Raw genomic sequence first — 25,999 nt, forward strand, 5'->3', positions numbered from 1 at the left:
CAAGTCTACAAACTCTTTAAAGGATAAGTTCCCCTTTGGGAACATGTTACATGTTCCACACGTTTTTAGGGTGAAACATGTAACATATTCCCATAGTGGCAGTCACCGCCCGCCGCCCTCCCTCCCTCTGACAGATGATACAGGGAAACTTCTCACCGTACTATCTGTCAAATTTGAAAATAGCGCGGCCATGCGGGCTCCGCCCATTGAATTTTGATGATAATCCTTTAGCACACACAGGGTGAAATGTGAAATTAGGCAGAGATTAACAGATGGGCAGAAATCAGCCTCTGTATGGGGTTAGTTGTTCTTTGAACAAACAACTACAGTAATGAGGGAGCTCCTTCGCAAATGGGACAGACAGTAATTAAAGCAATAATTCAACTTGACCCACAGAGGACAGATGCTGCATCAGGCTCTTGTGACTGTTACAATCTTCTAGATTGTAAGCTCTAATAAGAAGGTCCCTCTGATTCCTCCTGTATTGAATTGTACTGCAACTGTACTGTCCGCCCACATGTTTAAAAGCCCTGCGCAAACTGTTGACACTATATCAATCCTGTATTAGAATAATAATAATAATCTTAAACTGAGTAGAAAGTAATTGAACTTAGCAATGTTATTTGACACTTGGGTGGTTTAGGCAAAGAGCTCTCTCAACTAATCAATTGTCTCGGTCAGGTAGCTGATGGTGCACCCGTGTTCTCTTGACCCTTCCTTCAAAGATCAGTCCAGACTCCAGACACAGCACTCCGGTGCATCTGCTCGCAGAGCTGTCAGCCCAACTTGTCAGAAGTTCCTCCTCTCTGGTTCACTCTCTGTGGTCTGGCACAGCCTGGACCTCCAGCATCCTGCATAGCCTTCTCCTTACACCTGCTCTCCAGCTCTCCCTGTTCACTTTCTGCCACCGGGTTTCCAGGCTTTGGTATTTATTTGCCTCTGCCCATCTGCCAGTTCCTCTGGGAAATGTAATTTGCCAGCCTGCTGTCAAACAGTGAAGTCCTGCAATAGGCCAACAAATCCTTCAAAGCTTTTCAACAAAGTCTGTATAACTGAGCTACAGGATACTGCCATGTTATGTCCATTAACATCCTGCAACCAATTTACAGCAGGGTGTTACACACTCCCCCACATAAAGTCTTTGGTCCCCAAAGAACTAACAATTAAACTAACAACTATAATGGGGTTTGCTCGGCAACGGGTGTGTGTGACCCCCTGGGTGAGTTCACAACACAAAGCAGGCACAGCAAAACAGCAGTGTAGGTGAAAAAACAAAGGTGCGATTTATTCACACTATTTACAAGAGAAAACAAAAAGAAACACGAAAATAAATCCTTGCCAACTTGGTCACTTACTATACAAAAAGCTTCCCTTGCTATCAACTAGGTGCAGCCTTGTGCTACACCCAGTCCGTATCTGCCTGTTAATTTGAGGCTAGCCACCCAGGCATTTGTCTCACCGCACAGACAGACAGGTATGATGCTCCCCAGTCTACTCAGGCACAGAACTGGTTCCAGGATGGAGCAACTCCCTAAGCAAGCTGTTACAGAGTTATTATGCAAATACTGTGACCCTACTTGCATATGGTAATATTGCATTGCCTTATATTTCCTGCTTCCTATTCTATGCTGACCTGGATGTAGTTCCATTGTTCAACATGATTCCTCACACCAGCAGCTTGTGTTGTCTGCATTCCTGTACATGAAACATGGTGTCAGAAGTGACTTGAAGCTGGACTGAGCCTCTTGTTTGGAGCACAGCAGCTTTAGGAAACACAGGTTTGTGAACTACAGCCTGAGACTGTGGATTCTCTGATATTTGATAGCTCAGAAGCATACTGACATTATGGCTGCCATGAACTGCATACCTCCCCCAGAGGGGATGACAATGAGTGGGGACTGGAGCAGCAATTGGAAATCTTTCAGAGCTGAATTTGAAGATTATTCTCTGGCTACAGGCTTGAATGAGAAATGTGCAGTAGTGCAGGCAGCAACTCTGAGAAGAGACATGGGCAGTGAATGCAGGGATGTGTATAAACACAATCTGACCCTCACAGCAGATCAGCAACACAATGTTACAGCCATTTTAACCACCTCCCGCCCGCCATATAGTAATATGATGGGCGCAAGGTGGTTCTCTCGTTCTGGGAGGACGTCATATGACGTCCTCCCATTCTCACTGCGCATGCGCGGCTCAGGGAGTGCGCAAGCGCGGTGATCGGCGCTGTGTCCCTCAGTTGTAAGCCGTGTACCGGGGTGGGCTCCCCAGGATACAGTGAAGTCACGGACGAGGAAAGCAACCCCAACACCAGCTTTTGCCATAACAGAATTTTACTTAGATGTGGCAAGTAAACACAACCACAAATGCTGGGAACATACAATACATTTACATACACCCAGCCCAAAGGCTGAGACCCTTGTGCTGCACAGCACAGCGCCTCCTGAAGGATGAAGATAGAAAGTGTAGTAATTTACCTACTGGCGGGCACAATTAAACTGCCACACCTTACCCGTTATTACCCTAAGAGAGCAGGAATCAGTGTATGGGTGTATGGTATGGGCTAGTCTGCGGTGCAGCACAACAGCTTACAATCTTACACAAATCTACAGTATTCCCCCTCCCATAACTGGTCCTGTAGCACGTGCCTGAGTATTCCTTCTGAGCAAAACGCCAGTCTGGCTTGAGTTTGTAGGATTTTATCAGCTCTCCAATGTGAAATGTCACTTTAAGTTGTGGAGTCCTTCCAATAATCGGTAACAACACTTGTGGCCTGACACAAACAGAGACCATAACTAACTAACTATAGGCCTGGACTCAGTCTATAGGCGCCAACACTGAAATGAGGTGCATGCACGATCTTACCGACCCGGGTCTGCTTCGTATCCGCTGGTGACTGAATAGAACAAATGTCTCTCAAACAAGCTTGCAATATTGCAGTGTATGCTGCGTTGTTCCTCTGCTCTCATCAGCATTACTGGCAGCAATCTTCCTTTCGCTGAACAGGATCAGGGTCTTGGACACGATCAGCTTTACTTAGCCGCAGCTCTGGTTACCGAGGGAAGCTCCCACACCTGTATGTCATCGGATTCTCAGCTCACACGTCCCCTTCATTCAACACCGTTTAAAACATGGCTGCAGTCTCCTCTTCCTGTTCACTCCAACTCTGTGTGAAAATTCCACCACTTCATGAGTATACAAATATCTATGCAGTCTGAGGCTGTGTTAGAAAAACAGTGACATCTTGTGGCTAAACCGCAGAATGTCAGTCAAAACATTAATTTACTTCCACACAATCAGTGTTCAAACAATGAGAGCTGTTTCCCCATCTCACACGGACACAGTGGATCACCGATCATGGAAAGAGCCGAAGATGTCGGCTCGGTCATGTGATCAGCTGTGTCCAATCACAGCTGATCACATGTAAACAGGGAAATGCCGGTTATCAGCATTTCTCTCCTCTCGAGCTGTCACACTGACAGCTCGAGAGGAGAGGAGAGCCGGTAATCGGCTTTCCGTGGAGGGGACATGTACACTGATCATCAGGGCACTGTGTAGCCCCAGCAGTGCCACCTGTCAGTGTCCATCAGTGCCTTATGTCAGTGCTCTTCAGTGCCTCATGCCAGTGCCCATCAGTGCCACATATCAGTGCCTACCAGTGCACATCAATGCCACATATCAGTGCCCACCTGAGCTGCCTTTCAGTGGCACCTATCAGTGCCAGTCAGTGCCACCTATCAGTGCCAGTCAGTGCTGCCTATCAGTGCCAGTCAGTGCTGCCTATCAGTGCGCATCAGTGCCAGTCAGTGCCGCCTAACAGTGCCAGTCAGTGCCGCCTAACAGTGCCAGTCAGTGCCGCCTATTAGTGCCAGTCAGTGCTGCCTATCAGTGCCATATATCAGTGCCATGTATCAGTGCTGCCTTTCATTGCTCATCAGTGATGCCTGTCAATGCCCATCAGTGCCACCTACCAGTGCCTCCTCATCAGTGCCCATCAGTGCTACCTATCAGTGTCCATCAGTGCAGCCTATCAGTGCCCATCAGTGCAGCCTCATTAGCGCACATCAGTGAATGAGAAAAATCACTTATTTACAAAATTTTATAACAAAAACTAAGAAAAAACATTTTTTTTTCAAAATTTTCAGTGGTTTTTGGTTTGTTTAAGAAAAATTAAAAAACCCAGAGGTGATTAAATACCACCAAAATAAAGCTCTATCTGTCACAAAAAAATGATAAAAATTTCATATGGGTACAGTGTTGTTTGACTGCGCAATTGTCATTCAAAGTGCAACAGCGCTGAAAGCTGGAAATTGGCCTGAGCAGGAAGGGGCCATAAGTGCCCTGTAGGCTAGCGTTTAAATGCACTGGAAGCTTATTTCAAACCTGATAAAAATGTAATTTATGAAAGGTATGTGTTTGGATGCTGCAAACAAGAAGAGGGAGAATCTTTTGATAACTTTGTTACACGCTTGAGAGAAAAGGCAGCAACTTGTGAATATGGTACACTCAGAGACGAATTGATAAGGGGCAAAATTGTTCTTGGTATAGCTAGCGAGAGCACACACAGGCGCCTCCTAAGAGAACATGAGTTAACTCTAAACACAGCCATTGAGACATGCCATACAGCAGAGCTCACTGACAGACGTCTGAAAGTTATGGAACAGGACAGAAAGCAGACTGACAGCATAAACATTGCAATGCAGCATCGCAACATAAACAAACTGCAGCAACGCCACCTGATTAGCACAAATACTGCCAACCCTACAGCTTGCAAATACTGTGGGACTGTGCATCAAAGAATTAAAGAGCAGTGTCCAGCTTATGGGAAGTCTTGTAAGTCTTGTGGAAGAACAAACCATTTTGCTAACGTTTGCTTGTCAAATAAACGACGGCCATCAATAGGCAAATTACACAACGTGGAGAACACATCCGCATATGAGGAAGAGACACACACCACTGAAGTTATATACAGCAGTGAATTGATCAGCGCTTGATGTCTAGGAGACTGAATACTTCATTGCCCGTGGCCAACAAATTACTTGATCCTTGTGTGGTTACAGGTGTCCCGGCAAAACTGCAGCGGAGGAAACAGATTGCCAAACTGTCATACGATGTCTCTGCTAAAGACTTACCTGAACTAAGCATTGGAGAGCCAATCCGTATGAAGCTGCTTCCAGGTGACAGGACTGGTCGCTGGAGACTGGGTTCCTGTGTTCAGAGGGTTGCTCCTCGATCATATTTTGTGGATGTAGAAGGCAGTCTTTACCACCGCAATCAAGTGGACTTGCGAAGGGCAGAACGATTCACCGCACAAGCCTATGAGCATCCTGCACGTGATCCTCCTGAGGTGCTCAATGCCCCGAGTCCTACTGGACCATATATTCAAATCAGAGAGAACTCTGCTGTCATATCGAGATACAATGAGGATGACATAATGCAGCCACCTATCCCGTCAAGTTCTTCTCTGCCAAACGCACCAGCCAGGAAAGAGGGTAGCTCCTTAACACCTTCTGGAGCTGAACGGATTGCCCCGGGCAAAATCCCTGTGACCTTGCGTAGTGGTCGAGTTTCAAGACCACCAGATAGACTCAATCTGTAGTGTATCTACCAGTAACACAGTATGCCATGTTCAAGACTGTTCAGGATCTGTTTTAGTTTAATTGTTTACAAGGTTTGAATTGAATGTAAAAAAGGGAGATGTTATAGAGTTATTATGCAAATACTGTGACCCTACTTGCATATGGTAATATTGCATTGCCTTATACTTCCTGCTTCCTGTTCTATGCTGACCTGGATGTAGTTCCATTGTTCAACATGATTCCTCACACCAGCAGTTTGTGTTGTCTGCATTCCTGTACATGAAACACAAGCTGGGAAGTTTTATAGAGGCCCTAATGAGCCCACTACCTTCAGCTGGGCTCATTACCTCACTGCTGAAGGTTCAGCACTTCTCCCTAGTGGAACAAATCCACATAGAGCCTAAATCTCGGACAAATGTATCTGCCATCCTGGACGCAACCAGGTGATTTTACCTGCCTACTGTCACACAACGTTTGATAAAACATATAGTATATACACATGGCATGAATGTAACTCTTTGGTCAGGAGGAACAAATGGCAGATGCTCATTATGAAGCAAATTTAGCAAAAAAAGACTACCACCAAGGGTTAGGAGACTCTCTGATTTTGAAGAAGGGTCATAGTATTGAAGACCTCCTCTTGGATGGTGCCAGCAGGGAGGCTTATAGACTCTTGGATATGCTCCAATATGCAACACACAGGAGCTTCTGGAGTCCTCTGGCTACCATGGATTGCTTCCTCTTAGCTCTCAACCAGAATGTCATAAGTCAGTCTCTTGGGTGGCCTTATCTCCCTAACTTCTCTTGGTTCCATCTGGGAGGTAACGTTAACTTCTTCCTCCGTCACAGTCTCCACCTCAGAACAACCTGACAAATCTATTTCTGGCTCAGGAAGGATAAAGTCTCTAAGGGCAGGTCTAATTGAAGAATTGGCTCGGCAAGTCCTGTAGGGCCTGGCTTGGGGAAGATGGCGCATCCAAGTTTGAGCCTGCTGGAGGGACTGACAGACTTGAATTAGGGTTTGGTGCCAAAATACTGTCTTTGATGGTGGCGAAGATTGGTCGCCAATCTATTTCTACTTCCACTCCCTCTTCCTCTTCAGTCCCCTCCTCTTCTGGAGTCGGGATAGGATGGGGAGGGTATGGGATGGGGAAGGCCTGCGGAGTTGAGTGCCCATAACTGGAGGATTATCTGCTGGCACTGGGACTCGCACAGCATCAGATAGAGGTAGCAAGTGATTCCGATGCCAAGATTTCACTGGGCCTTTCTTCCCTTCCAGGCGGATTTGACAACTTCCGGCAAATGACATATGGCTATGACTTCCAGAAGACTGCAATTTTGTGCTTCCCTTGAACCCTGGCTACAAATCTTGCAGTTTCACTTTGGAATCATAGCACCATTTGTTTCTAATCCCCGTCGACTGAGAGGCCTGTTTAGCTTTCTCATAAGCAGTTTGTAGTTGATGCTTCAGTCTCTCCACATACCCCTGATGTGATGAGGGAGTAAGGTGATTGGGGGCTGTGCCAAATAGCAAATCCATGGGTAACTTATCCTCTCAATAAAACATTAGATGATAAGGTGAAAAGCCTGTGGTGCCATTCTCGATGTTGTTGTAGGCATGCACCACTGCAGCAATATGCTGACTCCACTGTTGCTTCATCTCCAAAGGCAGTGCGCCAAGTATATTCAAAAGTGTTCTATTGAACTGTTCAGGCTGAGTGTCACCTTGAGGGGGGATAAGGAGTAGTCCTGGATTTCCTTATTCCCAAAAGAGTCAACAATTCTTGATCAGCTTGGGAGCCCGTAATGTACAAACAATTTCTCTACAAGGACTTTGACTGCTATGAAGGCTTGCTGATTCCTTGTGCAAAATGCCTGAGCATATCTAATGAAATGGTCTGTCACCACTAAGACATTCTCTTGTTCATTAGAATCTGGTTCTAAGCACAGGAAATTGATACACACTAGCTCCATTGGTCCCTGGCTCTGTAGCTGGCCCAGGGAGGCAGCCCGTTTGGGTAGGTTTTTCCTTTATATACAACTCAGGCAGGTAGGGCAATACTCTTCTGCTTCCAACTTCATCTGTAGCCAGTAAAATCGATCTCTCACAATTAGGAAAGTCCTCTCCTGCCCTAGGTGTCCATGTTCATCATGCAGCGAATTTAACACCATTCTTCTGAACTGGGCTGGCAAAAGGAGTTGCCATAGATCATCACTTTGGTCCTAGGGGCCCCTTTGGTAGACCACCCCCTTCCTCTGCCTTAATCTATCCCACTCATTATGGATGACCTTGGCATCTAGGGAATCATCCTCCCAAAGTAAGCCAGGTTGAGCTGCCAAAAGGGCTCTTCTTGTCAAATGAAAGAGTGGGTCTTGATCCTGTGCTAGTTTCTCACCCTCCAACTGAGACACATTGCAATAGTACTGTAGGATGCATGCACCTTGGGCTCCCACAACTTCAGCGTAAGCTACCCCCTTCGCTACATATTCAGCTCCCTGACTCATAGCCTGCACTTCTTGGGGGGTTACTTGCAACCAATCTGGTTTGGTAATATGGCTGCCATGAAGTCTTCTGGATAGGGCATCTGCATCCTTATTCCCCACTCCAGGGTGGTAATTTAGACTGAAGCAGAATCCAGACAGAGCAGCCAGCCACCAATGCCCTGTAGCATCCAGCTTGGCTGTTGTGAGCACATAAGTCAGAAGATTGTTTGGATTGTCTTCACTAGGAACTCTGCTCCACACAGATTGTCTTTCGGCGCATGCGCGGCCAGGGATGAAGTCGGCCGCTTCTCTCTGAGCTCTGCTCCTCTCCTCTCCCGGCAATCGAGAATCACCCGCGGCGCACCGCCGTCCTGTAAGCGTCCCCGGGTGAGTCATATAAGCCAGGCACCCAGCCCAGCACATTCCCCAACGATAATGGGGAAAATAGGGCGCTGGAAGCCCCCCTCTCTGCCGCCATGTGATCCGCAGCCATCACCACTACAGCGGTTCCTGCACAGGCCTCAATCCCCAGCCTCAATTTCTGCTGCAAGTCCCAGGAACGAGTTTCAGGCCCCCAGTGGTGGTCAGCGGTACTGCAGCTCCTATATCACTGCAGCCAACCTCTCCACTTTCTCCTGCTTCCCAGATGGAGGAATCCAAACCCCTGCTTCCTGGAGAAGGGGCGTCAGAGAGACCTGTCCTGAGTATGCCTCCCACTGTTAATGCCAACCACCTGCCTGCCTCACCTGCTCTCACGGTATCTTCATTAGAGGAAAAATTGCAAGTATTTTTAAATAATATTACTGCCTCTATATCTGCTGAAGTGGGGAAATTGGCCTTGGAGCTTCGTGGGGAAATAGCACAGATAGGAGATCGTGCAGACCAATTGGAGAATAAATTTGATGAGTTGGTGCAATACGTCCATGTCATAGATGAAGACAACACGTATTTGAAACACACAATGTCCCAAATTCAGCTCCAACAAGAAGATTTAGAAAACCGGGAACGCCGGCAGAACATCTGTATTCGCGGTATGTCTGAATCTAATGCAGATTCCCAACTCCGCCGACATCTCCTGTCTTTCTTCATTGCAACTGCCCCCATGGTTCCAGAAGCGGATTGGCGCCTGGACAGGGCCCATCGTTCACTAGGCCCCAGACCTGCAGACGGCACTAGACCCGTGATGTCATCGTTCGCTTCCATTTTTTTGAGACCAAGGACGCTTTGTTGGCTGCCGTACGTAACAGCCCCTCCCTGGAGTTTAAAGGGGACAGACTTCAGCTTTTTTGTGATCTCTCCCCGATTACCCTGGCCAAACGGCGGGCGCTGAAGCCAATTACCACGTATCTGCAACATCACCGTGTCCCCTATCGCTGGGGTTTCCCCTTCAAGCTGGTCGTCTCCAAGGATGATTCCCAAGTTTCTCTTCGGGATCTTTTGGAAGCGGACTCCTTTCTGAAGCAGTTGGGACTACCCTCTCTACTGGAAGATGCCTCTTCCCTGCCGCCTACTCCATCTAGGTCCTTCTGCTACCCGCAACAAGATTTGGACACCAGTTCATAGGGGTCAGAAGCTGCTCTCGCGTACATCTCAACGTTCTCATCCTCATTCCAGCAATGAGCCCGCCTGATGCTTCGCTGAGGTCATCATCTGTGGACTTTTCAGAGCAGTATCCTTATCCCTTCTCCTCCCCCCTCCCTTCTCCCTCCCTCTTCCTTACCCTTACCCTTTTCCCCCTCTCCCTTCCCCCTTCCTGTGCTGGGTGCCCTCATTTCCTTTTTTTTTTTTTTTTTTGGCCGGGTTTGACGAATGTTATGTCCCGGTTGCTGTGCTGCCCCCAACTTCGTCCAGTCTCTTGCCTGGATGACTTTGGTGTTGATGTCTTTCCCAAGTATATATCCCTACGGATATCTATGTTCTCCATTGTATTGTTCCTAGTTTATCTATTATTGTTCTTAGTTCTCTGTTGTGTCTCATCGATGGTATTTCATTTATCTTCTCTGCTGGTACATGTGCTTCACTCATTGTCTTTTTGTGATGGCTTTAAGACTTCTGTCATATAATGTTAAAGGTCTTAATTCTGTTCAGAAGCGGTGGATGGCTTTGAAGGAATTTCGATCCTCAGGAGCAGATATTATTTTTCTCCAGGAGACCCATTTTTAATCGACAGGCTCCTTTCGTTTTGCCACTAGATATTTTTCCCAATCCTATTCAGCCTTTGACCCATCTGGCAAGGCTGGTGTGGCCATCCTGATTCGGACACATTGCTCCCTTTGGGTTGTTTCCTCCAAAGTCGATCAACACGGTCGCTTCATTATCTTAGAATGTAAACTCGGTGATGCACCCCTTATTTTAACAAATCTCTATGCTCTGAATTCCGGTCAGTTACAGTTCCTCACACAAGCGCTCGCTAAATTAGGCTCCTTTTCCACTCCATATATGATTATAGGGGGGGATTTTAATTTAATCCTTTCAGATTGTCTTTCAGCTTATCCACCACTGCCCACATTAAGGCAAGGAACTTCAGTTTGTGGGTTGGGTAGCTCCTCTCAGCAGGGGAAAAGCTCCGGCTCACTAATGCCAAAGGCCATAGTAATCCAGCCTGTTCCTGGCACAGCACAGCCCCAAGGCCCTCTCAACTGGCATCTATATGAAGTTCGTAGGGCTTGGAAAGACCTGCATAAGCCAGCACTGGAGCCTGCATCAAGCATTGCTTTAAATTGAGGAAAGCCAGCTCACACTGATGAGTCCACTGTTCACTGATGGGTTCACAAGGCCTCCATGGCCCTTTTGGTGGAAGGGCCTTACTTGGCCCTCTGATCTCTCCTTCCATATTCTTCAGAAGGTCTGTGAGGGGCACAGCGGTTTCTGGCAAACCCCTCAACAAACTGACGGTAATATGAGCAGATTCCCAGGAATGATCTCAGTTCAGTGACATTGTTAGGTCGAGGCCAAGTGGCCAAAGCCTCAATCTTGCTGGAGTTGGTAAGACAATATGCCCCAGATAAGTGACAGAAGACCATTAGAGTTGGCACTTCTATAGGGACAGTTTCAGGCCTTCCTTATGAAGCCACCTGTACACTTTTTCCAGACGCTCTTCCAAAGTCCTTCTGAACACAATTATGTCATCTAGGTAGACCAGGACTTCAGTCAGATTCATATCCCCCACCATGCACTTCATTCAATTCTGGAAAGTGGCGGGCGCCCCAGACAGACCCTGGTATGCAATCAAATTTGAAAAATCCCACCTTGCTGATGAAGGCAGTTTTCTTTCGGTCTTCAGGGAGCATGAGGATTTGGTAATATCCACTCTTCAAATCCAAAACACTAAAACCATTTGGCTCCTGATAGGCACTGAAACGCATCCTCAGTTTGGGGAGTGGTGTATTGATCTGAGATGGTCCATTTGTTTAGAGTCCTATAATAAATACACATTGACAGGGTGCTATTGTTTTCCGCACTACTACAATAGGGGAGGCGTAGGGGCTTCTGGACTCCTGAATAATCCCAGCTCTTTTCAACTCTGCCAACTGCTCTCTAAGGTCTTCCAGATCTCTCAGAAGGACCAGTTTGGCTTGTTTCCAAATAGTTTGTCTTCACTAAGTTGAATTTGATGCTGGGCACTTTTGGCGCACCCAACATCATAATAATTGTTAGAGAACCCCTTCTGCCAACTTGTCAATCTATCTCCTGCTCTCCGTTTTCACTCTTCCAACAGAGAGGATCCTGAAGGCCAAGCCTCCCCTCGCTGGGTCATCAAAAGACTTAGGTTTACTGACTGGCGTGGCTACATTTACTTGCCCCAGCAGGGCCCTTGGCTTGGGGGTGATGGGGTCTGCAGTGTTGTTGCAGACCTTGACAAGGATATTACCCCTGTTGCGCTGCAAAACCTTCATGGTAATCACTTTTGGAATTATCTCTACTCCGTCCGTCCCTCTTGTGCTATCCGTTTCCAGTACCACAAAGGGCTCCAGTTGATCCCAGGTCAGTTTAACTTGGGCTCTAATGCAAGTAACTGCCTCTGGCTGCAGTATTTTTTCTTCAGTTTCATTCTTCCAAACCTCAGCCCTCATCTCTGGAACTTCATGTAGCTGTGGGTGGATACTCTCAATGGGTATAGCATTCTGCTCAGCTAGTGGAGTAAGGAGCCTGTGAACCAGGTTGATATTGGTCCCAGTTAGCAGGGAGCACTGTTTTATTCCAGACGACCTAGGGCAAACTACTGCCAGTGTGTCGAACAACTTGCTTCTCCCTATAAGAGTTGAGCCGAAGACCAGGCTAATGGGTATGTAACTGTAACATGGACACTTCTGGGTCCTTGATCCCCCAAATCTTCCTAGCTCTTCTAGCTTCCGTAGGGGTATGTGTTTCAAGCGCTTGTCATAAAAGTCCTTATATAGTAGGATCACCTGGGCTCCAATATCCAGCAAAGCTTTGGTGTAAATTCCCTCCACTTGAATGGAAACCACAGGTGATGGACCTACCAGTTTGTCTGGCAGTCTTTCTGGCCGAGGCTTTGCATTTCTTATCTGAGCTTTTGTCAGGGAGCGAGGAGCCAGACACACAAGGAGGTGCAATTAAAAGGTAGGTTTATTAATATAAAAATAAGACAAGAGTCTATGCAAGTCCAACAGAGGAAATCGTAGCCAAAGCCGGGATCAAGAGCCAGGAAGAATCGTCGCCAGAGCCGGGATCAGGAGCCAGGAAGAATCGTCACCAGAGCCAGGATCAGGAGCCAGGAAGAATCATCACCAGAGCCGGGATCAGGAGCCAGGAAGAATGGTCGCCAGAGCCGGGTCAGAAGCCAGAGGAGTCTTAGCCAAAGCTGAGTCGGTATCCAGGAAAGCAATGAGTAGCTAAACAGGAGCTTGTTGCTGTGCAAGAGACAGGACACGAATGCAATGGACAGCTACAAACAGCAAACTTATATGTGATAAGCCGCCACCTCCTGGGGGAGGAGCCGTAGAGGGCTGAAAGCATAAAGGATCCCATAATGCTTTGCAGACACCTAAGATGGATGCCAGCACATGGAGCAACACAAGCCGTGAGGAAAGGTAGGACCTTCACAGTACCTCCTCCTCAAGGGCCCCTCCCCCTCCTCAACATAAGGCTTCTGGGGAAAGCGGGCGTGAAAAGCGCGGAGGAGGGCAGGAGCATGAACATCCGCGGAAGGAACCCAGGAACGCTCCTCGGGACCATAACCACGCCAATGGACCAGGAACTGCACCCGACCGCAGACCAACCGAGAGTCCAGGATGCGGCTCACCTTATAATCCTCATGACCGTCAACCCGGATAGGACGAGGCCGAGGCCGAGAGGCAGTAAAGCGATTACAGACCAGGGGCTTCAACAGGGATACGTGGAAGACATTGGAGATACGCATCCCAGGAGGAAGAACAAGGGCATAGGCAACCGGGTTCACCCTGCGGAGGATGCGGAAAGGACCAACAAAACGGGGAGCCAGTTTTGGTGCGGGCACCCGAAGATTGAGGTTACGAGTGGACAACCACACCCAATCTCTGACCTGGTATGAAGGAGCAGGCAACCGTCTACGATCAGCCTGGAGCTTCTGGCGCTGAGCTGAGTCCCTCAAGGACCTCTGGATCTGCCCCCATGAGGAACGCAGGGCAGCAAGGTGGTTATCCACAGCCGGAATGTCCTGTGGTGAGAACAACTCAGGCAATACAGCGGGTTGAAACCCATATTTGGCCATGAAAGGAGACATCCCGGAGGAGGAGTTGACAGCCGAGTTCCTCGCAAACTCTGCCCATGGCAGGAGATCGACCCAATTGTCTGGATGGTCTGAGATATAGCAGCGAAGGAATTGTTCCAGGGCTTGGTTGGAATGCTCCGCAGCCCCATTGGACTGCGGGTGGTAGTCCGAAGAGAAGGAGAGCTTGATACCCAACTGGGAGCAGAAGGCGCACCAGAACCTGGACACAAACTGGCTCCCACGGTCCGAGACAATCACCTTAGGTAACCCATGCAAGCGAAAGATCTCCCTGGCGAAAACCGTAGCCAGTTCTTGCGCAGTCAGCAATTTCTTGAATGGAACACAATGGCACATCTCGAAGAAACGATCAATGACCACAAGAATGACCGTATGGCCTCGAGACGCAGGGAGGTCTACAATAAAATCCATGCCCAGGTGTGACCAGGGACGCTCCCCATTGGGAATGGGTTGCAGAAGGCCCAATGGAAGATGCCGAGGAGATTTATTCTGGGCACAGACAGAACATGCCACTACATATGAGGCGATGTCGGAATGGAGAGATGGTCACCAGAATAAATGAGAAACGACCCAGGACAACTGGTTCCTCCCTGGATGACCAGCAGTCTTGGAATTATGGTAGGTACGTAGCAAGCGGGTGCGCAATCCCTCAGGTACGAAACATCTACCAGCCGGTCTCTCAGAGGGAGCATCAGTTTGAGCCGCCAAAATCTGCTCCCCAAGGGGAGAAGTCAGGCTGGTACGAATGGCAGCCAGGATCTGATCTGGAGGTATGACCGAGGTCGGCTCAGATTCCTCCCTGGACAGCTCAAAGTATTGCCGCGACAAGGCATCAGCCCTGACATTCTTGGAGCCAGGCAAATAGGAGACCACATAGTTAAAACGCAACAAGAACAGAGCCCATCTGGCCTGACGGGGCGTCAACCTCTTAGCTTCCGAGAGATACGTCAGGTTCTTGTGGTCAGTGAGAATGAGGACCGGAACCGCAGAACCCTCGAGCAGGTGCCTCCATTCCTTGAGAGCCTGAATAATGGCCAACAACTCCCTGTCTCCAATCTGGTAGTTGCATTCTGCGGAGGAAAGCTTCCTGGAGTAGAACCCCAGGGAAGTAGGGGTCCATCGGGCAACGGACGCTGAGACAGGAGGGCGCCTACTCCTGTCTCAGATGCATCAACCTCGAGAACAAAAGGCAACCCAGGACTGGGATGAGACAGTATCGGAGCCGAAGCGAAGGCGGATTTCAGAGCTTCGAAAGCTAAGATGACCTCGGTTGACCACTCGTGGGGATTACTGCCCTTCTTGGTCAGATCTGAGAGAGGCTTGGCCAGCGTGGGGAAGTTCCTGATAAACTTCCGATAATAGTTGGCGAATCCCAAAAAGTGCTGAATGAACCGAAGACCACTGGGACGAGGCCACTGCAGAACCGCCAAAACCTTCTGAGGGTCCATGGAAAATCCCACAGCGAAAATGATGTAGCCCAAAAAGACAACCTGGGATCGGTGAAATTCACACTTCTCGAGCTTACAGAAAAGCTCGTTCTCACGTAACCGTTGCAGCGCCCGCTTAACATCCTGGATATGAGACTCTATAGACGCAGAGGAAACCAGGATGTCGTCCAAGTAAACCACCACGCACTGCTACAACAAGTCACGAAAGACATCATTAATGAACTCCTGAAAGACCGCGGGCGTGTTACACAACCCGAAGGGCATAACCGGGGATTCATAGTGGCCGGTTCTGGTGTTGAACGTGGTCTTCCACTCGTCGCCCTCCTTGATCCGTACAAGGTTGTACGCAGCCCTAAGGTCGAGTTTAGTAAAGACCGTTGCTCCCTTGAGGCAGTCGAACAACTCGGTAATCAACGGAATTGGGTAAGCATTCTTAATCGTGATTCGATTGAGACCCCTAAAATCAATGCAAGGCCTCAATTCACCGCCCTTCTTTTTCACGAAGAAAAAGCCAGCTCCTGCTGGAGAAGTAGACTTGCGAATGTGCCCCCAGGAAAGCGCATCCGCAACGTACTCCTCCATGGCCTGATTCTCCACAACCGAAAGAGGATACACCCTGCCACGTGGAGGAGTGGCACCAGGTTGTAAGGTTATGGCACAATCGTATGGACGATGAGGAGGCAGAGCACCGGCACGCACCTTGTCAAACACATCCAGGTACTCCCCATAGTCAGTAGGCAACACAGAGTCCGAGGAGACACCTTAACAGGTCCACGGATGCAACCGGCCCCACACTGTGGAGACCACGAGAGAAACTCGGCCGACCGCCAATCAAAGGTCGGATTGTGCTTCTGAAGCCAGGGATATCCCAAAATCACGGAGTAGTACAGGGAAGAAATTACCTGGAAACAGACCAACTCCCTGTGAACAGCCCCAATAGCTACTTCAACCGGCAGGGTCTCGTGAGTAACCTGCGGCGGTTGCACGGGCCTGCCAACTATCACCTCGAGGACCAATGGAGTAGCTCGAGCCTGCAGAGGAATGGAGTACTAGGCAGCAAACGAACTGTCCATAAACAACCCGCCAGCAGCAGAGTCTACCAACGTCTGGGCCATGTCCGAGCCTTCCGCCCAAGAGAGGACAACGGTGATTAGCGGTTTATCTTTGTGGGAAACCGGGGATGAGGAAACTCCACCCAAGATCTGCCCCCAACAGGATCTCAGGTGCGAGCGTTTCCCAGACAGACCGGACAGGACTGCCGAAAATGCCCACCGAGACCACAGTACAGGCACCTACCCTCCCGACGCCGAGAGACCCGCTCCCCCTCGGAAAGGTGAGCAAACCCCAGCTGCATGGGCTCACCGCCAGACAAGCCATCCCCAGGAGGCGTGGGAGGAGAGGGAAGAATGGGTGGGACAGAAAACGTGGGCGCCAATCGGTTAGAAGGCCTCTGAAGACGCTCCTTAAGTGAAGGCCTCTCCCTGAGCCTGGTGTAAATCAGGACTAGGAAGGAAATGAGTGCTTCGAGCTCCACAGGCAGTTCTTTGGCTGCAATCTCGTCCTTCAACGCATCTGAGAGACCATGAGAGAAAGCAGCCACCAGAGCCTCATTGTTCTAACCTACCTCTGCCGCCAGGGTATGAAATTCTATGGCGTACTCGGCAACGGTTCGTGAACCCTGATGCATGGACATGAGCAGCTTAGCAGCAGAGGTGGAGCGAGCAGGCACATCAAATACCGTACAGAAGGAGGCAACAAAACCGGCAAACTCGTGAATCACAGGGTTATCATTCTCCCATAAGGGATTTGCCCAGGCCAAGACCTTGTCCGACAGCAGCGATATTAGGAAGCCCACCTTTGACCTCTCCGTAAGAAAAGCGCGGGGTATCAATTCAAAATATATGTCCACTTGGTTAAGGAAACCCCGACACTGACTCAGCTCACCCCCAAAGCGCTGTGGAAGGGGGGCTGAACCAGTCATACCTCAGGGCACCGCAAGTGTGGCAGCAGATGCGAAGGTAGGCGCAACAACCGGGAGCGACCACAGGAGTGACAACCGACCTAATAACACCAAGAGTAAGGTGCGCTGTGCTTGCAAGCAGCGTCTGCAACGCCTGAGTGAACTGATCCAACAAGAGATCCTGTTGATCAAGTCTGGCAACCAACATAGGGAGCGAGGGCGTACCTGCACCGTCAGGATTCATGGCATTCGTGTAGTGTCAGGGAGCGAGGAGCCAGACACACAAGGAGGTGCAATTAAAGGTAGGTTTATTAATATAAAAATAAGACAAGAGTCTATGCAAGTCCAACAGCAGAAATCGTAGCCAAAGCTGGGATCAAGAGCCAGGAAGAATCGTCGCCAGAGCCGGGATCAGGAGCCAGGAAGAATCGTCACCAGAGCCGGGATCAGGAGCCAGGAAGAATCATCACCAGAGCCGGGATCAGGAGCCAGGTAGAATGGTCGCCAGAGCCGGGGTCAGAAGCCTGGAGGAGTCTTAGCTAAAGCCGAGTCGGTATCCAGGAAAGCAATGAGTAGCTAAACAGGAGCTTGTTGCTGTGCAAGAGACAGGACACGAATGCAATGGACAGCTACAAACAGCAGACTTATATGTGATAAGCTGCCACCTCCTGGGGGAGGAGCCGTAGAGGGCTGAAAGCATAAAGGATCCCACAATGCTTTGCAGACACCTAAGATGGATGCCAGTACATGGAACAACACGAGCCCTGAGGAAAGGTAGGACCTTGACAGCTTTCCCAGGTTGAGTCATTTGTTTCTTAGCTTTCTGGAGTGGCGTGTATCGATTCCTTGTGTCAGAGTCCCAGTCAATGGAGTTGGGAGTTGGATTGGTTCTAAGGGACAACTATCGGCAGATGTCTGGGTGGTTTTAATTGCTAAGGTCTGTGTCTCTTGAGAGGTGGAGCTTGCAGTTTTGTTTGAGCCCTCAGTTGGCTCATTCACTAAAGTTTCCCACCAACTTTAGCAAGAACAGCTTCTTTAAGGCTTGTACTACTTCGGCAGTGAGGTCTGCCCTTGACTCATTCTGTGGGCATTTAGCCCAAAAGTGTTCTGGTTCTCCACTCTGAAAACAACACCTCCATGACTTGTCATACTCATTTATGAACCTCACATGGCTTAGGTTTGAGCTAGCTGTGACAGTCTGTACTATATTGTCTATTGGAGTTATAGTCTGCGTATCAGGCACTCCCTCCATGGCCAGGATAGCTTGAGTGATATAGGAGACCCTTGGCCTACTTTACTTAGTTACATAGTTAGTCTGGCTGAAAAAAGACAAAAGTCCATCCAGTTCAACCATTAAAAAAAAAAAGGTATAATCCTATACCCACAGTTGATCCAGAAGAAGGCAAAAAAAAAATCAGCAAAGCATGATGCAATTTGCTCCTGCTGGGAAAAAAATTTCTTCCTGATCCCACGAGAGGCAATCAGATATTCCCTAGATCAACTTTACCTATAAATGTTAGTATCCAGTTATATTCTGTGTATCTAAGAATCCATGCCTTTTTTTAACCAATTCAATACTGGGCAATTTTACACCCTCCTGCCCAGGCCAGTTTTCAGGTTTCAGCGCTCTCACACTTTGAATGACAATTGCACGGTCATACAACATTGTACCCAAACTAAAATTTTATCATTTTCTTCACACAACTAGAGCTTTCTTTTGGTGGTATTTAATCGCCGCTGGGGTTTTTATTTTATGCTAAATTAACAAAAAAAGACCAAAAATTTTGAAAAAAAACACACTTTTTCTTGTTTATGTTATAAAAGTTTGCAAATAAATAATTGTTCTTCATAAATTTAGGCCAAGATGTATTCTACTACATGTCTTTGGTGAAAATAACCCATATTAGGATGTATTTTTTAGTTTGTAGGAAAGTTATAGAGTTCATAAACTATGGTATAGATCTGAATATTGATCAATCCTGAAGTACTGACAGCCAATCTAATTTCTTGAGGTCCAAGAATGTCAGAACAGTACAGAAATCCCCCAAATTACCCCTTTTTGCAAAGTAGACAGTCCGACGTACTTCAGAAGAGGCATGGCGAGTTTTTTGAAGTTGTATTTTTTTGTCATAATTTTTCGGAAAATGAAAAAATTAAAAAAATTAGTTTCACTATTTTTTTTTTACATATTGTCACCAGTGCAGTACAGCGTCATCATATAACTGGCATGGCGGTGATCAGGGACACTGACTGGTGACAGTATGAAAAAAAAAATATTTTTTTTTTTTTTTTTTTTATTAATTTTTTTTTCTTTTCTTTAAGATTTTTTTTTCATATTTCACTATGACCAAAATAGTACAATGTTACCATAGTAACATTGTACTACTTTGGGGAAGTGATCAGTATTTTATTTTTTTACACAATTTGCTTATAGCAAAGAATTACTTTGCTATAAGCAAGCATTTACCTGAATGACATCGATTCATTCAGGGTTTTTTTTTTGTGCTTAGCTGTGATTTGGCCACAGCTAATCACATGACATCTGCATGTGCTTAGCTGTGACCATTGACAGCTAGACACTAGTATACAATGGATGGCATGAATGAAGCCATCCATTGTATACAACTGTCATGTGACCTGCTGTGATTGGTCACAGCAGGTCACATGGTACCGGCAACGGGGGCCGATACTCAGATCTGTCATCGGCCGTGTCCGAGGTACGCGGCCGGTGACAGATCGCGCCGCTGCGCGGCTCTGCAGGAGCGCGATCTGCGCATGTGCGGGAGGACGCCATATGGCGTCCACCCGGAATGCTGATGACATTTGCTGGCCGCCATTCGGCCATAGGCAATCCACTGAGCTGGCCAGAACTCTTGAGGGAGTCTATTCCACATTTCCACAGCTCTCACTGTGAAGACACCTTTCCGTTTTTGGAGATTACATTTCTTTTCCTCCAGACGTAAAGAGTGCCCCCTTGTCCTCTGTGATGACCTCAGGGTGAATATCTCTACACCGAGTTCACTATATGAACCACTGATGTATTTATACATGTTGATCATATCACCCCTTAATCTCCTCTTCTCAAGAGAGAATAAATTCAGTTCCTCTAATCTTTCCTCATAGCTGATCTCCTCCATGCCTTGTATCAGTTTGGTTGCCCTTCTCTGTACTTTTTCCAGTTCCCCAATGTGAATTGGTGCCCAAAACTGAACTGCATATTCCAGATGAGGTCTTGCTAATGATTTATACAGGGGTAATATGATATCTTTCTCTCTGGAGTCTATGCTTCTTTTAATACAAGAGAGGATTTTGTTCTCTTTAGAAACCACAGCTTGTCATTGCATGCCATTATTAAGCTTGTGATCTACCAGAACTCCCAGATCCTTCTCCACCACTGATTCCCCCAATTGTACTCCCCCTATTATGTATGATGCAAGTATATTCTTAGCCCCCAAGTGCATAACCTTACATTTATCTACATTAAACCTCATTTGCCACATAGTTGCCCAATTAAACAGTGCATTGAGGTCGGCTTGTAAATTGAAGACATCCTGTAAGGACGTTATTCCACTGCACAGCTTGGTGTCATCTGCAAACACTGAGATGGTATTTTTAATCCCAGACCCTATATCGTTTATAAATATATTAAAAGTGAGGGTCCCAACACTGAACCTTGGGGTACACCACTCACAACCCTAGATCGTTCAGAGTATGAATCATTAACCACTACTCTTTGAATTCGATCTTTTTAGTCAGTTTTCTATCCATTTACATACGGATTTTTCCAAGCCCGTAGACTTTACCTTACACATTAGCGATGTGTGGGGAACTGTGTCAAATGCTTTTGCAAAATCCAAGTATACCACGCCCACCCCCACCCCTCTGTCCAAGGTTTTGCTCACCCCCTCATAAAAATAAATCAGATTTGTTTGACAACTTCTGTCTTTCATGAATCCATGCTGTCTGTTGCTTAAAATATTTTTTTCCAGCAAGAACTCATCTATGTGGTCTTTTATTAAACTCTCCAGTATCTTCCCAACTATAGAAGTTAAACTAACAGGTCTATAATTACCTGGTAAAGATTTTGGCCCCTTTTTAAATATTGGTACCACATTGGCCTTACGCCAGTCCAGTGGTACAATGCCAGTCATTAAAGAATCCCTAAAAATTTGAAACAATGGCTTTGCAATGACAGAGCTCAATTCTTTAAGGACCCGTGGGTGTATGCCATCCGGTCCAGGTGCTTTATTCACCTTTATATTGTCTAATTATTTTTGGATCATATCAATTGTGAGCCAATGTGGATCATCTGGAGCTGTGTCAATACCATGCCCATTATGGACAAGAGCTCCCCCATGCTCCTTTGTATACACAGAGCTGAAGAAGGTATTACATATATTTGCCTTCTCTTTGTCCCCAGTCACCCACTACATGCTCAGAACCTTTTTACTAGACTCTCTGGCACCCCTAACCACACGCTACATCAAACCCAGACCGCTCCAACCATGGCAGAACGACCACACTAAATGCCTCAAACGCCGCAGTCACGCGCTAGAGAGACTATGGCGCAAAACCAGGTCCCCCCGTTCATTCTCCCTCTACAAATCTGCCTTCCTCACTTACACCTCCTCCCTCCACGCCGCCAAGCAGGCTTACTTCGTAAACCTGATCAACACCCTCTCCTCCTGCCCTCGCCGACTCTTCTCCACCTTCAACTCCCTACTCTCTCCCCCCCCCCTCCTCCACTCAGTACCTCACTCACCGCCCACGAAATTGCCACTCATTTCCACAACAAGATTGATGCAATCCGTCAGGACATAGTCAACTCGCAATCTACCTCCCCACCTAGCCTCCCCCCCCCATCTCCCCCTCATCTCTTCCCTCCTCTGACCTCGCAACCGCACTGCCCCCCTCCACACCCAAGACCCCGCTTACCGTAACCCCCCCAGCTCTGCACTCCTTCAGCCCCGCTACCACTGAGGAAGTCACCAGGGTCTTCTCAGAAGCCCACCATACTACCTGCCCCCTGGACCCTATCCCCTCTCGACTCCTCCAGTCACCCCCCTCTTCCCTCATCTGCTCCCTCACCCACATCTTCAATCTCTCCCTGTCTACCGGCGTATTCCCCTCCCCCCTAAAGCATGCGCACATCACCCCCATACTCAAAAAGCCCTCCCTGGACCCCTCTGACCCAAACAACCTCAGACCCATCTCCCTGCTGCCACTCACTTCCAAACTCCTAAGCGCCCACCTAACTGACAACAACCTCCTTGATCCACTACAGTCCGGCTTCCGTCCCCTACACTCCACCAAAACCGCCCTCCTCAAAATCACCAACGACCTACTAACCACCAAAGCCAAAGGCGACTACTCTGTCCTCCTCCTCCTGGACCTCTCCGCGGCCTTCGACACAGTTGACCACCCCCTCCTCCTTAATAAACTACTCTCCCTTGGCATCAGAGACACCGCTCTCTCTTGGTTCTCCTCTTACCTATCCCGACGCTCCTTCAGCATTTCCTACAATGGTGCCACCTCCCCTTCCCTCCCCCTCTCTGTTGGGGTCCCCCAGGGCTCTGTCCTTGGACCCCTTCTCTTCTCCATCTACACCTCCTCCCTTGGCAAACTCATACACTCCCACGGCTTCAACTACCACCTCTACGCTGATGACACTCAAATTTACCTCTCCACCCCCCACCTCACCTCCACTTTCTCCGCCCGCATCACTCACCTCCTAAACGACATCTCTGACTGGATGTCGCTCCATTTCCTCAAGCTTAACCTCTCCAAAACCGAGCTTCTCGTCTTCCCTCCTGCCCACTGTCAAGGTCCTACCTTTTCCCTGTGGTTATGTTACTTCATGTGCTGGTGTCCATCTTGGATTCTGCTGTGCATGATGGGAGCCCTTTTATGCCTTCAGGTTTCTGTGGTCCATCCTCCAGAGGGGTGTGGCTGATGACATATAAGCCTGTGGCCCGCACATGCTCTTTGCACTTGTGTCTTGTGTCTTTGTGTTGCTGTTACTCTGTTCTGACTCTCGTGACTCTCCTGGTATCTGATTCGGCTTGTCTTGACTATTCTTTGTATTCTCCTTTGATCTGACCCTCTGTTGCTGAACCCGGCTCGTGACCTGTGATTCTCGTCTGCTGTCCTGTACTGTTCTGTCCTGTTGTTGTTGACCCCGGCTTGTCTGACTACTCTTTTGTCTCTTCCACCAGCTACACGCCATTGGCGGCGGCCATTACCGCAGCTGAGGTGTCTCGGGGGCCGCGACCTGGTTCCTGGCTGCGTCAAGTCCATCCCCACCATCAGGGGCCCTGGTGAAGGGCAGCCTGGGACTTAGACTCCGCGCCCTGAGGGACTTCGGTCTGTGGGTGGTGGTTGTCGTCAGCCAGTGCGTTACATTGTTAGGCCTGCCTGTCCGTTCCTCAGCTCCTGCCCTGACATTACACAAGTGCCATGAACCCTGATGGTGCAGGCACGCCTTCGCTCCCAATGCTAGTCGCCAGACTCGATCAACAGGATCACCTGTTGGATCAGTTCGCTCAGGCGTTGCAAACTCTGCTTGCACGCACCGCGCACCTTACTCCTGGTGTTATTAGGCCGGTTGTCGCTCCGGTGGTCGCTTCCGCTGCTGTTCCGCTTGCTGTGCCTACCGCCGCGGCTGATGCGGCACCCGCGGTGTCCAGAGGTATGACCGGTTCAGCCCCTCTTCCACAGCGCTTTGGGGGTGAGCCGAGTCAGTGTCGTGGGTTCCTCAACCAGGTGGGTATTTATTTTGAATTAATACCCCACGCCTTTCCGTCTGAGAGGTCAAAGGTGGGGTTCCTCATCTCACTACTCTCAGACAAGGCCTTGGCCTGGGCAAATCCCTTATGGGAGAGGAACGACCCGGTGATTCAAGATTTTTCTGGTTTTGTCGATGCCTTCCGTAGGGTATTCGACGTACCGGCTCGTTCCGCCTCGGCGGCCAAGCTGCTCATGACCATGCATCAGGGTTCACGGACCGTGGCCGAGTACGCTATAGAGTTTCGTACCCTGGCGGCAGAGGTCGGTTGGAACAATGAGGCTCTGGTGGCTGCGTTTTCCCATGGTCTTTCTGACTCATTGAAGGACGAGATTGCAGCTAAGGAACTGCCTGTGGTGTTAGAGGAGCTCATCTCTTTCCTGATCCTGATTGACACCAGGCTCAGGGAGAGGCTTTCACTCAAGGAACGCCTGCGGAGGCCTTCCAATCGACTGGCACCTGCGTTTTCTGTCCCACCCGTTCCTCCCTCTCCTCCCACGCCTCCTGGGGATAGCTTGTCTGGTGGGGAACCCATGCAGCTGGGGTTTGCTCGCCTTTCCGAGGGGGAGCGGGCCGCTCGGCGTCGGGAGGGTCGCTGCCTGTACTGTGGCCTCGGTGGGCACTTTCGGCAGTCTTGTCCGGTCCGTCCGGGAAACGCTCGCACCTGAGATCATGTCGGGGACAGATCTTGGGTGGAGTTTCCTCGTCCCCGGCGTTCCGCAAGGATAAGCCACTGATCACCGTGGTCCTTTCTTGGACAGGGGGCTCGGTGACGGCCCAGGCGTTGGTGGACTCTGGGGCCGGTGGGTTGTTCTTGGACAGCTCGTTTGCTGCGCAGCACTCCATTCCCCTGCAGGCTCGTGCTGCCCCATTGGTTCTCGAAGCAATAGATGGCAGGCCCCTGCAGCCGCCGCAGGTTACCCACGAGACCCTGCCAATAGAGGTAGCCATTGGGGCTGTTCACAGGGAGTTGGCCTGTTTTCAGGTGATTTCTTCCCCACACTATTCGGTGGTTTTGGGGTATCCCTGGCTCCAGAGGCACAATCCAACCTTCAATTGGCAAACAGCCGAGATTCTCTCATGGTCTCCACAGTGTGGGGCCGGGTGCATCCGGGGGCCGGTTAAGGTATTGTGTGCCTCCTCGGACTCTGCGTTGCCCACCGACTATGGGGAATACCGGGACGTGTTCGATAAGGTACGCGCTGGTACCTTACCACCGCATCGTCCTTACGACTGCGCCATATCCCTGCAACCCGGGGCCTCTCCTCCACGTGGCAGGGTGTACCCTCTCTCGGTTGCGGAGAATAAGGCCATGGAGGAGTACGTGGTGGATGCGCTTTCCCGGGGGCACATTCGTAAGTCTACTTCCCCAGCAGGAGCGGGGTTTTTTTTCGTAAAGAAGAAAGGTGGGGAATTGAGGCCCTGCATCGATTATAGGGGTCTCAATCGGATTACCATTAAAAATGCATATCCAATTCCTTTGATTTCTGAGTTATTCGACCGCCTTAAGGCAGCAACGGTCTTTACCAAACTCGACCTTAGGGCGGCGTACAACCTCGTACGGATCAGACAGGGGGATGAGTGGAAGACCGCGTTTAACACCAGAACTGGGCACTACGAATACCTGGTGATGCCCTTCGGATTGTGTAACGCGCCCGCGGTCTTTCAGGAATTCATAAACGATGTCCTTCGTGATTTGTTGCAGCAATGCGTAGTGGTTTACCTGGATGACATCTTGGTTTACTCTACCTCCATGGAGTCCCATGTCCAGGATGTTAAGCAGGTGCTGCAACGATTGCGTGAGAACGGACTCTTTTGTAAACTCGAGAAGTGCGAGTTCCATCGATCCCAGGTTGCCTTTTTGGGCTACATAATTTCCGCGGAGGGATTTTCCATGGACCCTCAGAAGGTTGCGGCAGTTCTGCAGTGGCCTCGTCCCAATGGTCTTCGGCCCATTCAGCGCTTTCTGGGTTTTGCCAACTACTATCGGAAGTTCATCAGGAACTTCTCCACATT

At 49.0% G+C, this 25,999-nt stretch overlaps 1 protein-coding gene across 2 annotated transcripts in view; it reads left to right on the forward strand.

Annotated features, from left to right (window-relative positions):
* The window catches only part of LOC149470742 (transmembrane protease serine 4-like), a 165,215-nt gene that overhangs the window by 52,376 nt on the left and 86,840 nt on the right, over positions 1 to 25,999 (forward strand). The window lies entirely within an intron of this gene.

Source organism: Staurois parvus, unplaced genomic scaffold (genome assembly GCF_062004578.1).
Source record: "Staurois parvus isolate SC_StPar_1 unplaced genomic scaffold, SC_StPar_1.0 ptg000032l, whole genome shotgun sequence".
Taxonomy (NCBI): domain Eukaryota; kingdom Metazoa; phylum Chordata; class Amphibia; order Anura; family Ranidae; genus Staurois; species Staurois parvus.